The sequence below is a fragment of the Cupressus sempervirens genome, chromosome 10 (genome assembly GCF_028749045.1).
Source record: "Cupressus sempervirens isolate cs-2001-9-10 chromosome 10, ASM2874904v1, whole genome shotgun sequence".
NCBI classification, from domain to species: Eukaryota; Viridiplantae; Streptophyta; class Pinopsida; order Cupressales; family Cupressaceae; genus Cupressus; species Cupressus sempervirens.
The window spans coordinates 70,024,027-70,042,648 of NC_143127.1; positions in this window are offsets into that span (position 1 = coordinate 70,024,027).

Genomic DNA, 18,622 nt, shown 5'->3' on the forward strand with positions numbered 1-18,622 from the left:
CTCTTTCCCTAGATTGCATTTCATTAGGTCTAATCTGCATTTAGAAGTACGAGATGTTAGAGAGCTTCAAGTTGATTTGTGATAGCTATTCTATTGGTTGTCATAGGTTACCCAAATCTTATCCTGCCTAGGTTGTTTGGGTTTGCAAACATTTTGATTTATCCTCTTCTGCTCTCAAGTGAAGAGCATACACCTATCCCAATGATCTATTAAAGAAACAATTCATTGCATATCTTGCATATAAGGGAGGTGTACCTTATAATTTAAAGGGCAGTTATATAATACATACACTGACCCATTTGTTGGTGACATCCTTTTGTCTCGTCACATTCTGGGCGTTTAGAGTCAAGGTAAAGCCAAGTTAGCAAGAGGGAGAAACTGTTAACCAACAATTTTTGGTGACTTAGTTGGGGATTTGAATTAAAATCTAGTGCTTGGGTTTGTATTATCATAAATCAATAGGTTCCTCCCCCAGGATGGAATATCGACTCTGTATGAAGGACCTACTTTCTTTGGTATAGGAAGGTCTAGTGTAACTCAAATGGCCATGCCAAATTCAAAGATCGGGAGAAGGCCAAGGCCTAAACCCACTCTCTTAGAATTCAAGGAGACTACTGACAAGTTGTTGCAAGAGCTTGTACTTTTATATAAAATAGGCATCTCCCATGTCGTCCAAGAGAATATCAACATTGAAGAGGATCATGTTTCTACATCTCTATGGGAATGTGTGTGTGCCAGATTCTACAAGTTGAAAGACATGTAAAGAGAGGAGCTGAGGTTAAAACAAGAAAGGTTGAAGCTCATTCCTACTCTTGAAGAACTCCATGCCACAGATGACAAGGTGCTTCATGAGCTTTTTGATCAGTATAGAGAAAGCATCTCCTATGCAATCCAAGAGAACATCAACATAGAAGATGATCATATGTCAAAGATGTTTTTGAATCACATCTGTGCCCATTTTCATAGACTCAAGGACTTGCAAGACGCTGAAACAAGTACAGATGGTTGAATGTAAAGAACCCTTGAAGTCACCTGACTTTATTCATTATGATTTCCAAATGTTTAAAGAGCAGGTGAACATTCCTGACGTGAACACCAAGGAAAGGCCAAGGCCCGAGCCTACTCTTGAAGAACTCCATACAACTAAGGACAAGGTCTTTCAGAAGATCTTGCTAAATCTTGCAGAGAGCCTCAATAGAGAAGATGACCCAAAAGCAAGGAAAATATGGGGCCACCTCTGCAACTGATTCCACAAGTTGAAGGATCAACAAAAGGACAAGAGAAAGGAGCTAAAGTTGAAGATAACATCTACACTTGATGATGAAGCCCCCATGGTGATGTCACTTGATTCTAGTTCTCATGTTGTTATAGTCTTTGGTAGACGAGGCTATTCCTGGTGCTACAAATCAAGGTGACAAAACTCCATCAGAGCCCTCTGAAGAAGAATCCTCTGACGATCGTCTGCCTACACTAGAGCATTCCACTTGTGATTTGCCAATAGCTACAATTATGACTGCAGTTGAAGAAAGAAGTGATGAAGTTCAATCCGAAGAATTGTCGTGTCAGCATGAGGAGGAACTTCATGAATTCACTGGAAATACTCTTATCCTTGATAAATATGTGATTGAAGAAATGAGTCTTAAGATCAACTGTCAGTCTGTAGAAGAATTGGTTCCATTGGTAGACATACCTTTTTCTTATAGTGAGGAAGAGGAGATTGTCTGTGGGTCCTTGCCACCCCTCGAAACAAAAGAATCACTTGATAGTCCAAGTAGAAATCCAAATCAAGTTGAAAAAGGGCCATTAATGGTTGAGTTTTCTCCCCCTTTTCTTGTGTTTATTCTTGCTATTTTCATTCCTGAAGATAATAAGGATGCATTGGAGGATAGGGAGAATGAAGATTATTGCATAGTTGAGGGAGATTTGATTCTTGAATGCAATGAACGGGTACCCATCCAATAAAAGAACTTGTGTAGGAAAAGCTTTTCTCTACCCTAGTTGATGAAGCCCAGTTATGCGGGAGTGTAACTAAAGACCCTGGTGCTAATCACCTTACTCCTAATAAGAAGGCGCATGACCATCTTCCTCTCCCAGAAGATTATCAGGAGGAGACTGTAAGAGGACTTGAGGAGGATGAAGTAATATATGATGAAGACTGGTTGTTTCGATCGTAATGGGCTTCTAGTCAAGTCATGCATACTACTTGGAGAGTCCGAGTTATCATGATGTTGATACAAGTAGGAGTCCTGCTTAGAGAACAAAATCAATTACGGAGGAAGGATCCTACTTCTCTCAACCAATCAGTGGCTTCACATAAGTAACTTATATCATTGGTTTTTAAGGTGGGATTCATTCCACCTTTGTATAAAGTTAGTTTTAGTTGTGTGTTTTCCTGCATTCTATGTGTTTTCTTTCCCTTTGTGTTGGCTGTCCTACTTCCCCACCACCCATATGCATAACATCTCATTGTGGATTTCAAGACTCTACAACCTAATGGACTAAGGCATTGATCTTTGCTATATGGTGTTTTTTGTAATAAAGGAAGTAGGTAGTTTGTTGTTGTGTATATTTTTTTGTTGAGCTCCTTGCGAAACTATAGATTGCTAGGTTCCTTCTTAGGCATTAGTATTCCAAAGTCCTTAAGTTAGAGCCAAGTGTTGCCATGCTTTGAGTTCCCCTATATTTTTCAAACTTCTAGAATTAGGGTTGAGTCAATGTGATGTCATGTCTAGGTCTAGATTACCCTTAAGGAACTTCTCCTTTCATCTATCCCTCTGTGTGCACCTAGATGGGCATTCAAAAGCAATCTAATGCATTCGTTCATATTAGGTAATTAGGAAAGGGAGGGTAAGTCTATGCATTTCCTAGATGAGAGGGAAGTTGTTTTGAAACCCTAATGTTTTGATCAAGTGTTCATGGTCAAGACATGATGCATTCAAAAAGAAGATACACTTATATTCAGAGCAAAAGGAAACATAGAACATTGATATCAAGGCCATGGGATATGATGTAGATTATAGAAACAAGTTAGAATGAAGAGCATTTGAATATGATACAGAAGAAGAGCTCAAATATCCAACAATGGCGAACACCCTGGTCAAAGATGGCAAGAGCGAAGATGGAAATCAAATCAATGACGCAAAATGCATCAAAATCTCCACAAAACTGGTTGAAAGGTCAGTTTGTGGAAGTTGTGAAAACCAACTTTATAGATCGCCAAGAACACCTACATGCAAATAACCTGTTGTTGAAGAGAAACCAGAGAAGGAAAAAGAGCAGCTTGGAAAATCTCAATGGAGCGAGAGCAAAAATGTATTCCAAGATTATTAAAATGAAAATACAAGAGTTCAACCTTAAATGTGAAAGAAACCCTAAAGCCTAAGAAAACTAGGTTGCACATTAATAATTAGTATAAGAATTAATTATTAATGCACCTAAGAGAAAGCTTAAGCACTAAATAGTAATAACTTAACTAATTAAATAAAAAAGGTTTAAGTAGTAAGAAAGTAAAATATTGCTCTAACACCTCCCCTTAAGCTAAGCGAAGGGGAAACGCTAACCTAGCACAACTATGAATGCAAGAAATGAGTTTTGGCAACAAGGCCTAATCAGGTACCCAATACAAGGAAATCTCTGTAAACTGGAGACAAAAGAGAAAGCCTAGTGGGAAAAACTCCTCTCCAAAAAGAGATGAAAAAAACAACAAAAAGAAATGGCTCAAGAGACTCTCTCAAAACCATAAGTACAACCAGCCCCCCCGTGAGATATAGAAGAGGCACCAAAGCACCTCCAGAATGATGGAGCCCCTGTAGAAATGAGCGAACCAATGGAACTCCAATGTGAAAGAAACAAGGGCACAGAACATGAAAACCCCTGAATGACTGGAAGGCCTAATTGATGCTCAAAGGAAAACATGAGGATCCTGAAAAGGAATCCCCGATGCAGGTGTGCTGACACTGTCATGAAAGAGGAGATGAATGTCCTCTGTAGAATAGTAACAAGTGCACTTGGAGGCTCAATGAATGGAGCTGGAGGGTTAGGTAGAGCGGAAGAAGACTCCTATTGAAGAGAAAAGACCTCAACTAGATGTGGTGTGGTAGTGAAAACAGGGATCTCGGGAACAATAAAAAGGTTCAAGTGTCTTGACTGCACCACATGATGCTCTTGTGAAAGAGAAGAGTTGTGCTCTGACAGTGGGGATGGTGGACCAAAGTGCAAGAAGGTGTAGAGATGGGCGGTATGATCTACTATCCTTGTAGCAATAAGGCCTCCAGTTGCACTATCTTGAATCAAGACTGAATTTGCAGTGAACTCAATTGTCGTCCCTGATCCACTGAGTGTAATCTGATAAATCAAGAGAAGGTTTGCAGATAGAGATGGAACATACAATACATCATTGAATGTGCCACCTTGAATGCCAACTAAACCTTTCCCGCAGACTGTTAGGGCAATGTTATTCCCCATGAAAATATGAGGAATGGGAGAAGCCTCAATAGTGGAGAAGACCCCTTGAGAAGTCGCAATATGTTGAGAAGCACCTGAATCCAGTATCCAAGGGACCTGGGAAGGGGATGCAATGGATGCCCGTAATGCATGACCCTCTCCACAATCCAGTGTAGATGTCAAAGAGATGGAAGAAGACTGAAAAGTAGACCCCTGTGAGGTAGAAGAGGATGGAGAGGAAACTGTGCTCTTCTGAAGAAGAGCTTGCAAATTTGCAATCTATTTCTCATAGCCATCAAATCTCTTCTGAAAATAATGTGACTCATCATGAGGTCCTTTTTGACAATAGGAATAGGTAGGAGTCTCTGTCTTCTTTTTCTTCTTCTTAGAAGAAGATGATGAACCAGAAGAGTGCTGAGAAGAGGAATCTGATATTTGCTTCGGCTTCGACTTCTGTGTATCCTAAGGTGACTTGGCAAGCAATGCCTGTGACTGTGAACCTATAAGTGAATCCATCTGATTGAGCTTGAATTGCTCACAAGTTAACCTATCACAGAATGTCTCAAAAGAGGGCATACCATGTCGTGCACCTAGAGCATCCATATTGGAGGAGAAAGTAGAAGTGAAAATTTGATAAGGACCTCGAAGCTTTGAGAGTATCAGAAGGATACACTCATCATATGACTTTGTCTTTCCGACAACCTATAAAATAGATTGAAGAGACTTGAATTTTATCAAGAAGTCCTTAATGCTGGTGAATGATTTAGGAACCAAGGAGGTGAACTCTGCATCTATCTGTAGAAAACTGAACTGATTCACTGTGCCAAACAAGGTGGAAAACTTGTCCCGCATAGCCCTGGGTGTAGTCAAACCATTTAGGTGAAATAGTAGCCCATCTGAAATATTCAGTGCAATGAGGCCCATTGCCTCATCCATCTTATTGCGCTGCATAAGAACCTCATAAGGCCTTTGTCGAACTGGTTGAGCCACATCAAGGCATGAATATAACCCCTTTGCCGTAAGCAATCTAGTCATCTGTCCTTTCCAAGTATGGTAGTTGTGAGGTGTAAGGTAGGCGACAAAAGAGTCCACCATTGAGAGAAGAAGACAGAAGTAGAAGGGTCATTTCTAAATTAAATAACAGAAATGAAAATGCACCCCCCCACAATGTATAAATCTATTCCTCATAAACCAAAGAATTGAGGAAAGCACAAAAAATGAGAAGAAAACCTGGACGCCAGATGCAGAGAGTGAGGAAACATAAGCCTCTACGTCAATGCCAAAAACTGGAGCTCAAACAACCTCATAAAAAAATGAAACCTACATCATCGTCTCCAGCTCAAAACCAACTTTTTGATGCTTCTTTCAAATTAAAAAAAGACCTCCCTATTCTCAAGTTATGGCCAAAAAATGAACTGCTCCTCCAAAAATAAACTGATTGAAAAATTATAGTCACGGGAAAAAATTTGATGCCCGTATGACCATCAAATGGCCATCTGTCAGAAAAAACATTCAGTCGCTGGAAAATGACGTTAGGTTGCTAGAAAATGACGTCAAGCAGTTGAAAAATTTCGATGGTGAGAATGTGACGTTAGTTGCCAAAATGTTGGCATCAGCAATTGGTAAAACGACGTCAGTGGTTGGGAACTTGACGTCACCTGGCCGGGCGTCGAGATGGTGTTGGCAGTCAGAGTTGCATTGGCGGTCACTGAGCGGTGCTGCACCGATAGCGGCTGGGCGTGGGTCGAGATGCTAGCAGTGCATTGGCTGTGGCGAGGTGCAAGTGGCACTCCGGTGGCGCCTTGGTGGTCGCTGGGCGGAGCAGCCCGAAAACAAGTTTTTTGATTTTTTTGATTTTTTTTCTCAATTTCCATGTTCGTACGGCTCCCGGGAGGTCAATTTTCTTTTCTAGAGGCTATGGTGGCCGAAATTCACAAATATTATATGAATTTTGACTATACCAAGCCTTCTGAGTGCGATGGTGATGTTCATTTTTGCCCAAAGTGCACCAAAAAAAGGCGCCTCCTCCAAATTGAAGAAAAAACCTCAAAAAAGTTAGGGTTTCTATCTTCAAATTGCGGCTTCAAAGTATCCAAACCAAATAGTAGTAGGGATGCTCTAATACCATGTAGAAGTTGTGAAAACCAACTTCACAGATCACCAAGAACACCTACATGCAAATAACTTGTTGCTGAAGAGAAACCAGAGAAGGAAAAAGAGCAGCTTGGAAAACCTCAACAGAGTGAGAGCAAAAATGTATTCCAAGATTATTAAAACAAAAATACAAGAGTTCAACCTTAAAGGTGCACAAAACCTTAAAGCCTAAGAAAGCTAGGTTACACATTAATAATTAATATAAGAATTAATTATTAATGCACCTAAGAGAAAAATTAAGCACTAAAGAGTAATAACTTAACTAATTAAATCAAAAAGATTTTAGTAAGAAAACAAAATATTACTCTAACAAAGTTGTCCTAGGAGATGGACTCCTAAACGTCAGATGAGGATCAAATCAAATGTTTTCACACCATCGCAAGCAACCTAGTAAACTCTCAACTTTATGTTGCGAAGTAGCAATAATCCCTAATTCGCAACATCACAACTTATATTTCATATGATGAAAGATAAGTCACGAAGCTACAAAAAGTGATTTGGGTGGTTAAGTTTGCAGTCATCGCAACATCACACAACTAAAAGGAGAGTTAAAATCTTAAGTTATGAAGATGCACACAAGGTGATAGGTAAACTCAAGATGATTACCACAACATCGTGGGTGGCAAAACAGTTAAGACTTTTCAAGTTGCAAGGATGCGAAGAATAAAATGACATTTAAAGCTCAAAGGCTATCACATCGTTGCATGCAGTTAAACTTGACTTGAGGTCAAAGTGGCGAAGCAACGAAAGTTCATTACATTGTCGCTAGCAATTAAGAGTAACTTAAGGTTAGGGTTGCGAAGGAGTGAAAGCATGCATTCGTCACTTCACAGGGTTAAATGATGAGTTAGAGTTTTAAGTTGCAAGCTTGTAGACAAGGAAACATTTATCTCTAAGTGGTCATCGCAGCATCACAGATGTTAATGTTAACTTTCAAATTTAAGTTACGATGGAGCGAAGAGCATGAAATGGCAGTCAAAGGTGGCGAAGTAATTTTATAGCCAATGATCACATCATCTCAGGTAATATTGCAGTTAAAGGTTTCCAAGTTGCAAAGAAGCGACGAGTTGACACCTGTCCCTGTGGATCCCTCTTTGGTTTCCAAGCGATGTCAAAGGATGTATCATCCCAACCGTCAGATCTTAAAAGATCAATGCTTATCGATTTCTCGCTTTATAAAGTTGCATAAAAAATAGCCAAAGAGAGAATGCGAGCACTCGACACGTAGAGATGGTGGGACTGGACTCAGCTACAGGCTACAAAAAGGAATTAGTCAAAATAAGTTGTCCAGATGGCATGCACATGTTGGTTTGAGTTTTCGATTGTTATAAAAGCTCTTCACTTTATGGAAGCCATTGATCAAAAGCATATCAACGCCTGTCGCATTATTTCTTTATAAAGTTGCACGAGAAATAGCGAAAGTGAGAATGTGAGCATTGGACACGTGTCTTAGTGGGCCCATAATCAATGTTCTCCCAGGATAAAGTAAAGGGAAGACATTGTGCTAAAGGGTTTAATCCTGAAAACAAATTAAAAAGTGCCACATGTCAAAAGAAGGTAAAGGCGTTTTCTTTGTCAACACACGAAGAATTAATCACGACCATCCATCAGGCAATAAGGAAAGGTATATCGACGATGGTAATTTAAACTTGGGTGTCTGTTAGAGTATGAAGATGCAATTGATGGTGTGGAAGGGAGATTGAACGTTTCTGAGGGCAATCCAAGGATGGAAAGGCCATGGGTGGCATCTGACGTCGACAAGGTCCACTGTCAAGATCATGCCATAAATATCATGTGACACTTCATTATCAACCTTATCTTTATAGTTTCTTCTTCTCTATTTGATATATGATTATGTAACAGGTGACTTTTTTCTGTCCTATTATGAATGGTTTCAGTGCCTCGAAATGTAATAGTGAATTGTAATGGCCAGGTATTTGAAGGCCTATAAATGTAACTTTCATAATTTTAGATTAAGGTAAAAACAGGTTTTGAAGGGGCCCTGAAACCCATAACATCAAAGAGAAAGATAAAACATTAAGCACAACCAGGTTTTAAAAGGACCTGAAACCAACCAAACAACTAAACCAGGTTTTGCAGGGACCTGAAACCAGCAGATATGACCAGTAAAATTAACCAAAAACTCTGGAATCTAAAGGGACAAACAGACTGGAGCAAAGCAGCCAGGAAGGCTATCCAAACCAGATACCAAAAAACCAGTGACAAGACCATAACACCAACCCAGAAGAACCAGTCAGCATAAGGGAACAAAAGTTTATCCTTTTAAAATGAGGTTACCCTTACGCGATCGAAGGGTCATATCTAAAGGGGGAGCAGAAGGCTTAGCCTTCTTCCCTTTAATCGCAATCCAATCGTCCTCAAACTTCGCTGCCTCGGTCACCCAATCCTCAGAGGACAAAGACCCGTGGAACCCAGGGGACGCAGAGGCCTCAGTAACCCTATGAGAGATAGTCGACAACTAACCCCTAGGAGGGTCAACCGAAGCAGGGGGAGAGACCAAATCCTTTACAACTAGCTTGGAAAGAATGCTGCCCACAACCACTAAATCCACAGGATGAGACGCCAAAGCAGCCTCCGCAACCACCGGCACGAAAGGAACACTAGCCTCAACCTTTGAAACCACAGGAGCAACCGAGGATTGTTTCACCGTATAATGCTCAGAGGAGGCCCCAGTCCACCAAGAGGGGAAATGCCTGGGTTTGGATTTCCCAGCAACACAACGAGCAGCAATGTGACCCGTCAAGTGGCATTTCCTGCAACGAAAAGGGATTCCCTCGAAATCCAACATTTGAGACCAAGACCCCCTCGGGGAATCCAAACAGACCGCCTCAGGAAGATCTTTAGAAACATCCAAGTCAACAAGGAAGCGAGCACAGGTCGAGTGGAAAATATCCGAAGTGTCAGCATCCACATATAAGAAATCCTCAATAGCGTTCCTAATAGATTCAAAAACTGAATCCTGCCAAAGATGAATCGGAAGATTAGGGAGCCGAACCCAGATAGGGTACTTATTAAAGGATTCTGAGAGAGGATCAAAATCCATATGCCACGGTTTGGCCATAAGTGGAAATCTGCCCTGCCAAGAGAAATTATTGTGACATAAAATAATCTTCCTGTCATTAGAATCTTGAAACTTAGCTATAAAAAAACTTTAGCACACGAAAATATGTGAACATTATTATCAATCAGTGGCAACCAGTTCTTGGAGATCCAGCCATGTAGATCAGCAAGGGAGGGCCAATAGCCACGGAAGCGAAAAATTGCAGCAAAAGAAGAAAGGTCATCTACCATTTGGAAAATGTCTTCAACTGAATCTAGATCCAAAGGGACCCTAATAGGATTTAAAGCACTTACAGTCGAAACCAGAGAGGGGCCAAATGAGTTAACATGTGGGAAAGCACCATGAAGCCCAGCCTCAAAGGCAGCAACGTCAGTGAAAGTTCTTCCCCCGGAACCAAAAGAGCCTGAACCAGGAGCAGGAGAACCAGAAGCTGACAGAGGGGCAAACGGGACCCTACCCCCATCCGCAAAAGAGGTCGGGCAAGATGCAGCCTTAGCCCCACCCACAGAAGAAGCCCCACCCGTAGGAGGAGCGGGAGCGACTCCAGCAGCCATGTTGGAACAGGACGGAGACAGGGGAGTCGCAGCTGATCTTCCAGTTTGAAAAAGCGCCTGGGCGGGAGAGCGGCCCATGTAAAATTTTTTGATAGAGTAATAAAACTAATGTAAGTTTCATAGTTAATAGAAAGATCGACAATTTTATGTAACTTCTCCCCTTGTATTTCCAGAGACTGAGTGAGAATTGAGAAGTTGTATGAAATTGAGGATTTGATTGATATCTACAACTAGGTCTTGTGTGGTCTTAATTCCATTTGAGATCAACATTTCTAATGTTCTATTTATTGTCTACTCTAGCTAAGCTAACCATGCATAGTAAAGTAGTCTCCATGGGATTATAGGATAGATGTATTTGAAGCTGGTGATATCTTACTAGATTCCATTTTAGTAGAGGGTTATCAGTCAAGGTGGATTCCATTTCATCTTTGATGTGCATCTTTACTCTTTCCCTAGATTGGATTTCATTAGGTCCAATCTGCATTTAGAAGTAGGAGTAGATGTTAGAGAGCTTCAAGGTGATATGTGATAGCTATTCTACTGGCTATCACAGGTTACCCATATCTTATCCTACCTAGGTTGTTTGTGTTTGCAAACAATTTGGTTTATCCTCTTTTTCTCTTAGGTTAAGAGCATACACCCATTTGAATGATCTATTAAAGACACAATTTATTGCATATCTTGCATATAAGGGAGTTGTACCTTATAACTCAGAGGGCAGTGATATAACACATACACTGACCCATTTTTTGGTAACATCCTTTTGTCTTGTTACATTCTGGGCATCTAGAGTCAAGGTAAAGCCAAGTTAGCAAGAGGGACAAACTATTAACCAAAAATTAGGTAATATATGTAGGTTGTAGGCTAGGATCAACAATACTCTTTTTCTTGCATTGTTTACCAAAATGACATGCTTTGTGTAATGCATAATTTACTTGAGAATATCAAGTTTAGGCGGTGATTGTTTATTATGGATAGGCCACTAATGATAATCATTTGAGGATAGTGATGATGATACCTAATATGATTGATTGATTAGTTGATTAGGTAATTTATGTAGGTTGCAGGCTAGATTTTTGATCAATGTAAAATTTTTTTTGAAGGGGCCTTGAAACCTAAAATATAACATATTTTTGATAGAGGGACTTGAAACCCAACATCGAAAGATACACAGTAGGATCCTAAAAAAGAAATGGGGCACAAACATAATAACACAAAGCTTCAAGAGAGAGCTAAGAAACACACTCTCCCCCACAACAAAAATGGAAGATAAGAAAAGACGTAATGAAAATTCAATAGTTTGCCCAAGAAAAGGATCAACAAAACCTAAAATTTCCCCTTTGATCCCTTCTTATGGGATCCAAGGGTCATGTCAAAAGGAGAATATTTCTTTGAGTGTTTTCCTTTAATCATAATCCATCCTTCTTCAATCTTGCTTGCCTCAATTTTTCAAGAATTACGGTCTATGTAAATAACAAAACTAGCCATGATAGGGATAGTGGGCTTTGCAAAGGCAAGGATGACAAAACTAACAAAGGTGGCCATGGAGGGACAACCAGCTCTACAAAGGAAAATACAACAAAAGAGGAAGCACTCGAAGAAATAACACCTTCTCCACCAGTAGAGACAACAAGCACCTTTGGTAAAAGAACATGTGAATCATTTGTAATAGTAGGACCAACAACAACCTTCAAAAAGGGTGAACTTGCAGTAGGTTCACGAGGAGACACACCATCCAAGAGTAGCTCAAACCCATTGGGCTAAACATGTCCATTCGAATGAGAACCCTTGTAAATTGTATAATGATAAGTAGAGGTGCTCTTCCACCACAGGGAAGATTTTTTCTTTTTAAATTTCTCTACCTGGCATTTAGCCATAACATGTCTTGTTATAAAATATTTTCTACATCTAAAAGGAATCTCCTCATAGTCCAAAGTCTAGATCAAATAACCCTTTAAGGACCTAAGCATAATTTCTGCCAGCAACCTATTAGAAGCATCAATGTCAACTAAAATGCGAGTGAAGGAAGAGTGCAAGATATTAGAGGACTTCTTATCTACCATTAGAATGGAAAATCTCCAAGGTCATCACCCACTTCTTGAAGGAGAGAATCTACCAAGAGATGAAGGTCGAGAGACAAAAGCCTGATCTAAATAGGCATCTTACATAAGGATTTTGAAGAGGGGTTGAAATCCTCATGCTAGCACTACATCATTAGAGGGAAACTATTTTCCTAGGTTAAAAATGCTTGCAAAGAACAATCTATCTGTTCAAGACATATTGAAACTTGGAAACAAAAAAACCCCTAGCTAAAGGAAAAATGTGTACTATATCTGTAATGAGTGGCTCCCAATGTTTGTTAATTAATTGATGGAGACTATGGAGAGAGGGCCAAAAATCCCCAAACTTGCAAATAATTGATTGAGACGACAACTCAGAGACCACTTGATCAATCTCTACCATAATATCTATTGGAAGCATGAATTTTGATGATATTCCTATGAGGGAGTATTGTAGAAACATGATTAGATCATTATCATTGTGATATGTTACATTCATGACTGTGTTTGTTATTGATTTCAACATAGTAGTTTTCTGTGGTATCTGACAGAAGAACAACAAAAAGATCAAGTTGGTATAGACAAATTGTTGAGTACTTTCAGTAGCGAGGTTAAAGAGAGATACTAGTGTCTAGTATACAAAGCTAACTTCAGAAGCATAAGATATTAAGTCTGGAAGAAGTTATGCAAGTTTTGGTGAAGATTGTTCTGAGATAGAGTTTACAAAGGCATGTTCTGATAAACTTGTTATATCTCTTAGCAGAGTTATTATTTTGAGAAGCCAAAGTTAAAGATGTGAAGAAGACATGTTGGTGATGATGTGGTTAAGTTCGCTCGTCATAATGTTACGTGTACAAAAAGTTACTCAAGTTGCAAGGCAAGAGATTAATGTTATCACTAAGTGGTTCGTGTTCTTAATGTGGTCCTATAGCAATTAATTGAGAAGGTGTAACAACTGAATTAGGGAATTGTTTTATGGATTCGATATAAAGGAAGGACATTTTCCTTTATCATTGGTATCGAAGATAAGTGATTGTAAGAAACATGAAGAGCGAAATGTGAAGTTGAGTAGAGTAGAGCAGAAGTGAAGGAAACTTTATTGCCGAAGTTTTATTGTGTGATCCAAAGTTAGATACTTGGATCCAAGGTTGGTGACCTAGTCTACAAGATTTGACATTGATTGGTCTAGTTGATAGGACAAAGGAAAAAACTTATAGTACAATGCACAATTATTCTGCAAGGAATAGTTGAGAGATTGGTTGGATAGTGAGTTCAGTGGTCTTGCCCCATAAGCTATTTGAACAGTGGGTCCTTCTATCTTCTACAACTCATAACAGGGTTGGCACAACTCCTAATAGGGTTGGAATCTCCTAACAGGGACTCATATGTACTAAATGTTGTAATAGACTCCTAATAGGGTCCATCCTCTAACAAGGAATATTTATATTAATACATCATCTTATGAGCATCATTCCCATCGAGTTTTCCAGGGTTTCCCTAGTTAACATATTTGGTGTAATTATCTATGTGCATCTTGTTATGGTTGCAATTTACTTTGGTTGAACGGATAAGATTGTTTAAGGTTGATAAATGTTTGAATTATTGGATAACTGATTCACCCCCCTCCCCCTCTCAGTTATCTTGGTGGACTGTTATTTCTAACAATACCCTGTTCCAACATGATAAAAATGGACCTATAAACTAGAAATGAAACCATCTCCGCACTACCACTTCTAGCCACAATCTTCTCTACATAACTTCCATTAGGGCGAGAAGGGAAACCACTTTACTAGACCCATTAGAAGCCTTAGCAAGTCCTTCACACTTCAAAAAAGAGGCAAACCCATGGGCAACCACATTATCAGAATATTGAACCCCAACAAGTACACATCCTCCAATAGCTAGTAGGGAGGTCACAACATTGTTGGGACCAAAATAGGAAGCATGGAGAACCTGAGTATCAACAACAACCACATAATAACCCCCAACAAAGGAGGGGTTTGTGTCAGAGGATTAGGGAGATTGTTGAAAGATTGGTTGGAAGCATGAATGTTGATGATATTCCTATGGGGGAGTACTACTATGATGATATGTTACATTCGTGACTAAGTTTGTCATTGATGTCAACATAAGTTTTATTTGGTATTTGACATAAGAACAACAAAAAGATCAAGCTAGTATGGATGACTAGTTGAGCATTATAACTATCCAAAGTTATGGGAGATACTTCTGAGTATCTAATATATGTAGTTAATGTTGGAAGAAGAAAGGATAAGTCTAGAAGAAGTTATGTAAGTTTTGGTGATGTCTATTATGAGATAGAGTTTACAAAGGCATGTACTGGTAAACTTGTTATATCTCTTAGAAGAGTTAATATTTCAAGGATCGAGGTTGAGGACATGAAGAAGACATGTTGAGGATGATGTGGCTAAGCTCGCTCGTCATAATATTGCATGTATGAAAAGTTATTCAAGTTGCAAGGTGGAAGATTAAATGTTATTGCTAAGTGTAACGTGTTCTTAATGTGTTCCTATAATAATTAATTGAGAAGGTCCAACTATCGACTTAGGGAATTGTTTTGTGGAATATGATTTTATGATCGATGATAAGCAGCATAGAGTGTAGAACATGAAGTTGTGTAGAGCAGTGCGAAAGTGAAGGAAACTTCATTGCTGAGGTTTTGTTGAGTTATCCAAGGTTTGGTATTTGGATCCGAGGTTCATGACCTGGTCTACAAGGTCTAACAGTGATTGGTCCAGTTGATAGGATAGAGGAAAGAGCAGAGGAAAGAGAAAGATAACAATAAATTACTTGTTTGAGCAATGCACTCTTCTTGTAGTTGAAATTGCATGTTTGGGCAATGGAATTTTCTTGCAAACATTATACAACAATTCCTAACAGGGTTGGAATCTTCTAACAGGGATTCAAAGTCTCCTAACAGGGACTCATTGTACTAAATGTTGTAATAGACTCCTAATAGGGTCCATCATCTAACAAGGAATATTTATATTAGTACATCATCTTGTGGGCATCATTCTCATCGGGGTTTTCCCTCTGATCAAAGGTTTCCCTAGTCAACATATCTACTGGGATTTTTTATGTGCATCTTGTTATGGTTACTATTTACTTTTGTTAAATGGTTAAGTTTTTTTAAGGAAAATAAATGTTTTAATTTTTTGATAACTGATAAAGCCCCCCCTCTCAGTTATCTTGGTGGACTATTGTTTCTAAAAATTGGTATCAGAGCATCAAGTCCTTGAAGAAAAAGTCTAACACCTTTGGGAGATCCATGGAAAATATGTTCAGAAAAGATAGTCCAAAGTTTGATGGAACAAATTATGATAACTGGAAAGAAAAGATGAAGATCCATGGAAAATATGTTCAGAAAAGATAGTCCAAAGTTTGATGGAACAAATTATGATAACTGGAAAGAAAAGATGAAGACACATTTGTTGTGTATGGGTCTGAGATATTGGACCTTGAAAAAATCAGCGAAGACAATCATTGAAGAAGAGGATTTGGAAATTTGGATTGAGGTAGAAAGAGATCTTTTCATGTGTGACATGAGAGCTATAGAGGCACTATTGACTGCACTTCTTGAAATTGAGTACAATCAGGTGGAATCACTTGCTACTTCACATTTGATTTTGAAAGCTTTGGAAAATAGTTTTGAAGGTGATGCACATTCTAAGAAGTTGAGGTTACAAAGTTCGATTTATTTTTTTCAAGATGCTAAAATGATGGAAGATGAATCTATAAGAACATATATAGCCAGGCTAACAGAAATTACTGCAGGTATTAAAGCTCAAGGAGGAACCAAAGACGATGATGAGGTTATATGAAAGATATTGAAAACTCTAACACCACCATTTAAGTCAATAGTTCAGATGATACAGTTGTTGATATCATGCACGGAAGATTTCACAAAAGAGACATTTCTTGGAAGACTTGAAACAGTTGAGAATGAACTTAGATAGTCTAGATAATTGACCAAAATAGAGACATCTTTCAATGCCTTGAATATTCGACCTAATTTATCAAGGAGCACAAGTACTAGATGAGATTTTTCTAGTTGGAACAGATATGAGGAAGACAGAAAGATTGAAGGAGTAGCCCTTTTGGTAATAAGAGAAAAAGGAGGTAAGAAAATCTTTAAATGTTGGACTTGATTTGAATATGGTCATTATGCATCTAAGTGTCCTAAAAGGGAGAAAAAGTATAAGGGAAATCATAAGCCTAGAAAAGATAGAGAATGTTTCTATGCAAATGAAGATAATGATTATGATGAACAAGCATTAAGTGCTAGTGATGATGAAATTGGATTTGTGGCAATTAAAGAAGAAATTCCAGAGAAGGTAGCTTTAGTATCATAGGTTGAGAAGAAATCTAATTGAATAATTGACAGTGGTTTTTCACATCACATGACTGGTGACATGAACAAGTTTGTCAACATCAAAAGTTAGGATGGAAGAATTGTCAAAATTGGAAACAATGCAGTATGCCAAGTAAAAGATATTGGATCTATAACTCTTGATGGTAAAACTAACACTGAGGATTTATACTTTGTTGATGGTTTAAAGCACAATCTTTTGAGTGTCAGACAACTAGTAGACCTCACAGAATAGACATGCATGATCAAAGATAAAGATGGAAAGGTAATTGAAATAGGAACCAAATCTAGAGGTAATATATTTTAGTTGAATCCTACTGAAATGACATGTTTGGTTGCAAAGGTAGATGACAGTTGGCTATGGCACAAGGGATTTTGTTATATAAACTTTGATAGTATTGTGAGGACTAGTAGAATGTTTGTAGTTAGAGATTTGCCGAAGATTGTAAATCCTACTAACACAATTTGCAAGGAGTGTGTTTTGGCAAAGCATAATAGAACTTCTTTTCTCAGCAAGAAGTTTATTACTACCAAAAAGTTCAAGATTGTACGCATAGATCTCAGTAGTCCTTCAAAAGCTAAAGGATTCTATGGTGAAAGGTATTTCATGATTCTAGTTGATGATTTTTCTAGAATGATGTGGGTTGCATTTCTTAAAGAGAAATTGAGGCATTTGACAAATTCAAGATATTCAAGAATAGAGCTGAGAATGAATCTGGTATGAAGATTAAATGTTTAAGATTAGATAGAGAAGGAGAATTTACTTTGAATGAGTTTAACATGTTTTGTGAAGTAAATGGAATTAAAAGACAACTATCAGCTCCGAGAAACCTTGAATAGAATGGCATTGCTAAGAGAAGGAACAAGTTAGTTATAGAAGTTGCAAGAGCTATATTAGCAGAAAATGATGTATCCAAGATATTTTGGAGAGAAGTTGTGGATACAATAGTCTACACTATGAACATAGTGCAAGTTAGGAAGGATGCAAACAAGACACCTTATGAACTATGGTTTGGTCACTCACCTACAGTTAAGTATTTTAGAATATTCGAAAGTAAGTGTTACATAAAGAGAGATGATGACATTGGCAAGTTTGATGCCAAAAGTGATGAAGGTATGTTTCTTGGTTATTCATTGAAATACAAGGCTTATAGATGTTATAATTAGAGAACTAAGAATATTATGAAAAGTGAAAATGTGAGAATTGATGAGAAATTCAGAATACAAGAGAGAATAGTTGATTACAATTCAGATGATGATATTGTTGTTAAGCCAAGGAATGATGAGGCATTTCTTGAGACTAACAATAATTTTCAGAATGAAGGAGAGCCAAGGCAGGAACAAAGCTCAGAACCTTTAGTAGAGCCAAGACTTGAGATAGCAACTTCTACTTTAGGAAAGAACATGATAAAGAATCACCCATCCAAATAGATTATTGAAAGCAAGGACAAAGGTGTGATGACAAGAAGCAGAATAAATGAAAAACTATGCTTGATATCTCAAGTTGAGCCTAAGAATGCAGATGAAGCATGTAAAGATGACTATTGGAAGCAAGTTATGAAAGAGGAATTGGATTAGATAGTAAATAATGAGACATGAGAATTGGTCCCCAGAACAGTAGACAAGAATGTGATAGGAACTAAATGGGTATTAGGAACAAGATGAATGAGCAAGAAGAAGTTGTAAGAAACAAAGCAAGATTGGTATGTAAAGGTTACTCACAACAAGAAGGAATAGATTATGAGGAGACTTATGCTCCAATGGCTAGAATAGAAATAGTGAGATTATTCTTAGCCTATGCAACATGGAAGAAATTCAACGTATATTAGATGGATTTCAAGTCAACATTTCTAAATGGAGAAATTGAAGAAGAGGTATACATTGAACAGCTTGAAGGATGTCCTTTGACAGATGACAAGGACATAATATGTAGACTAAG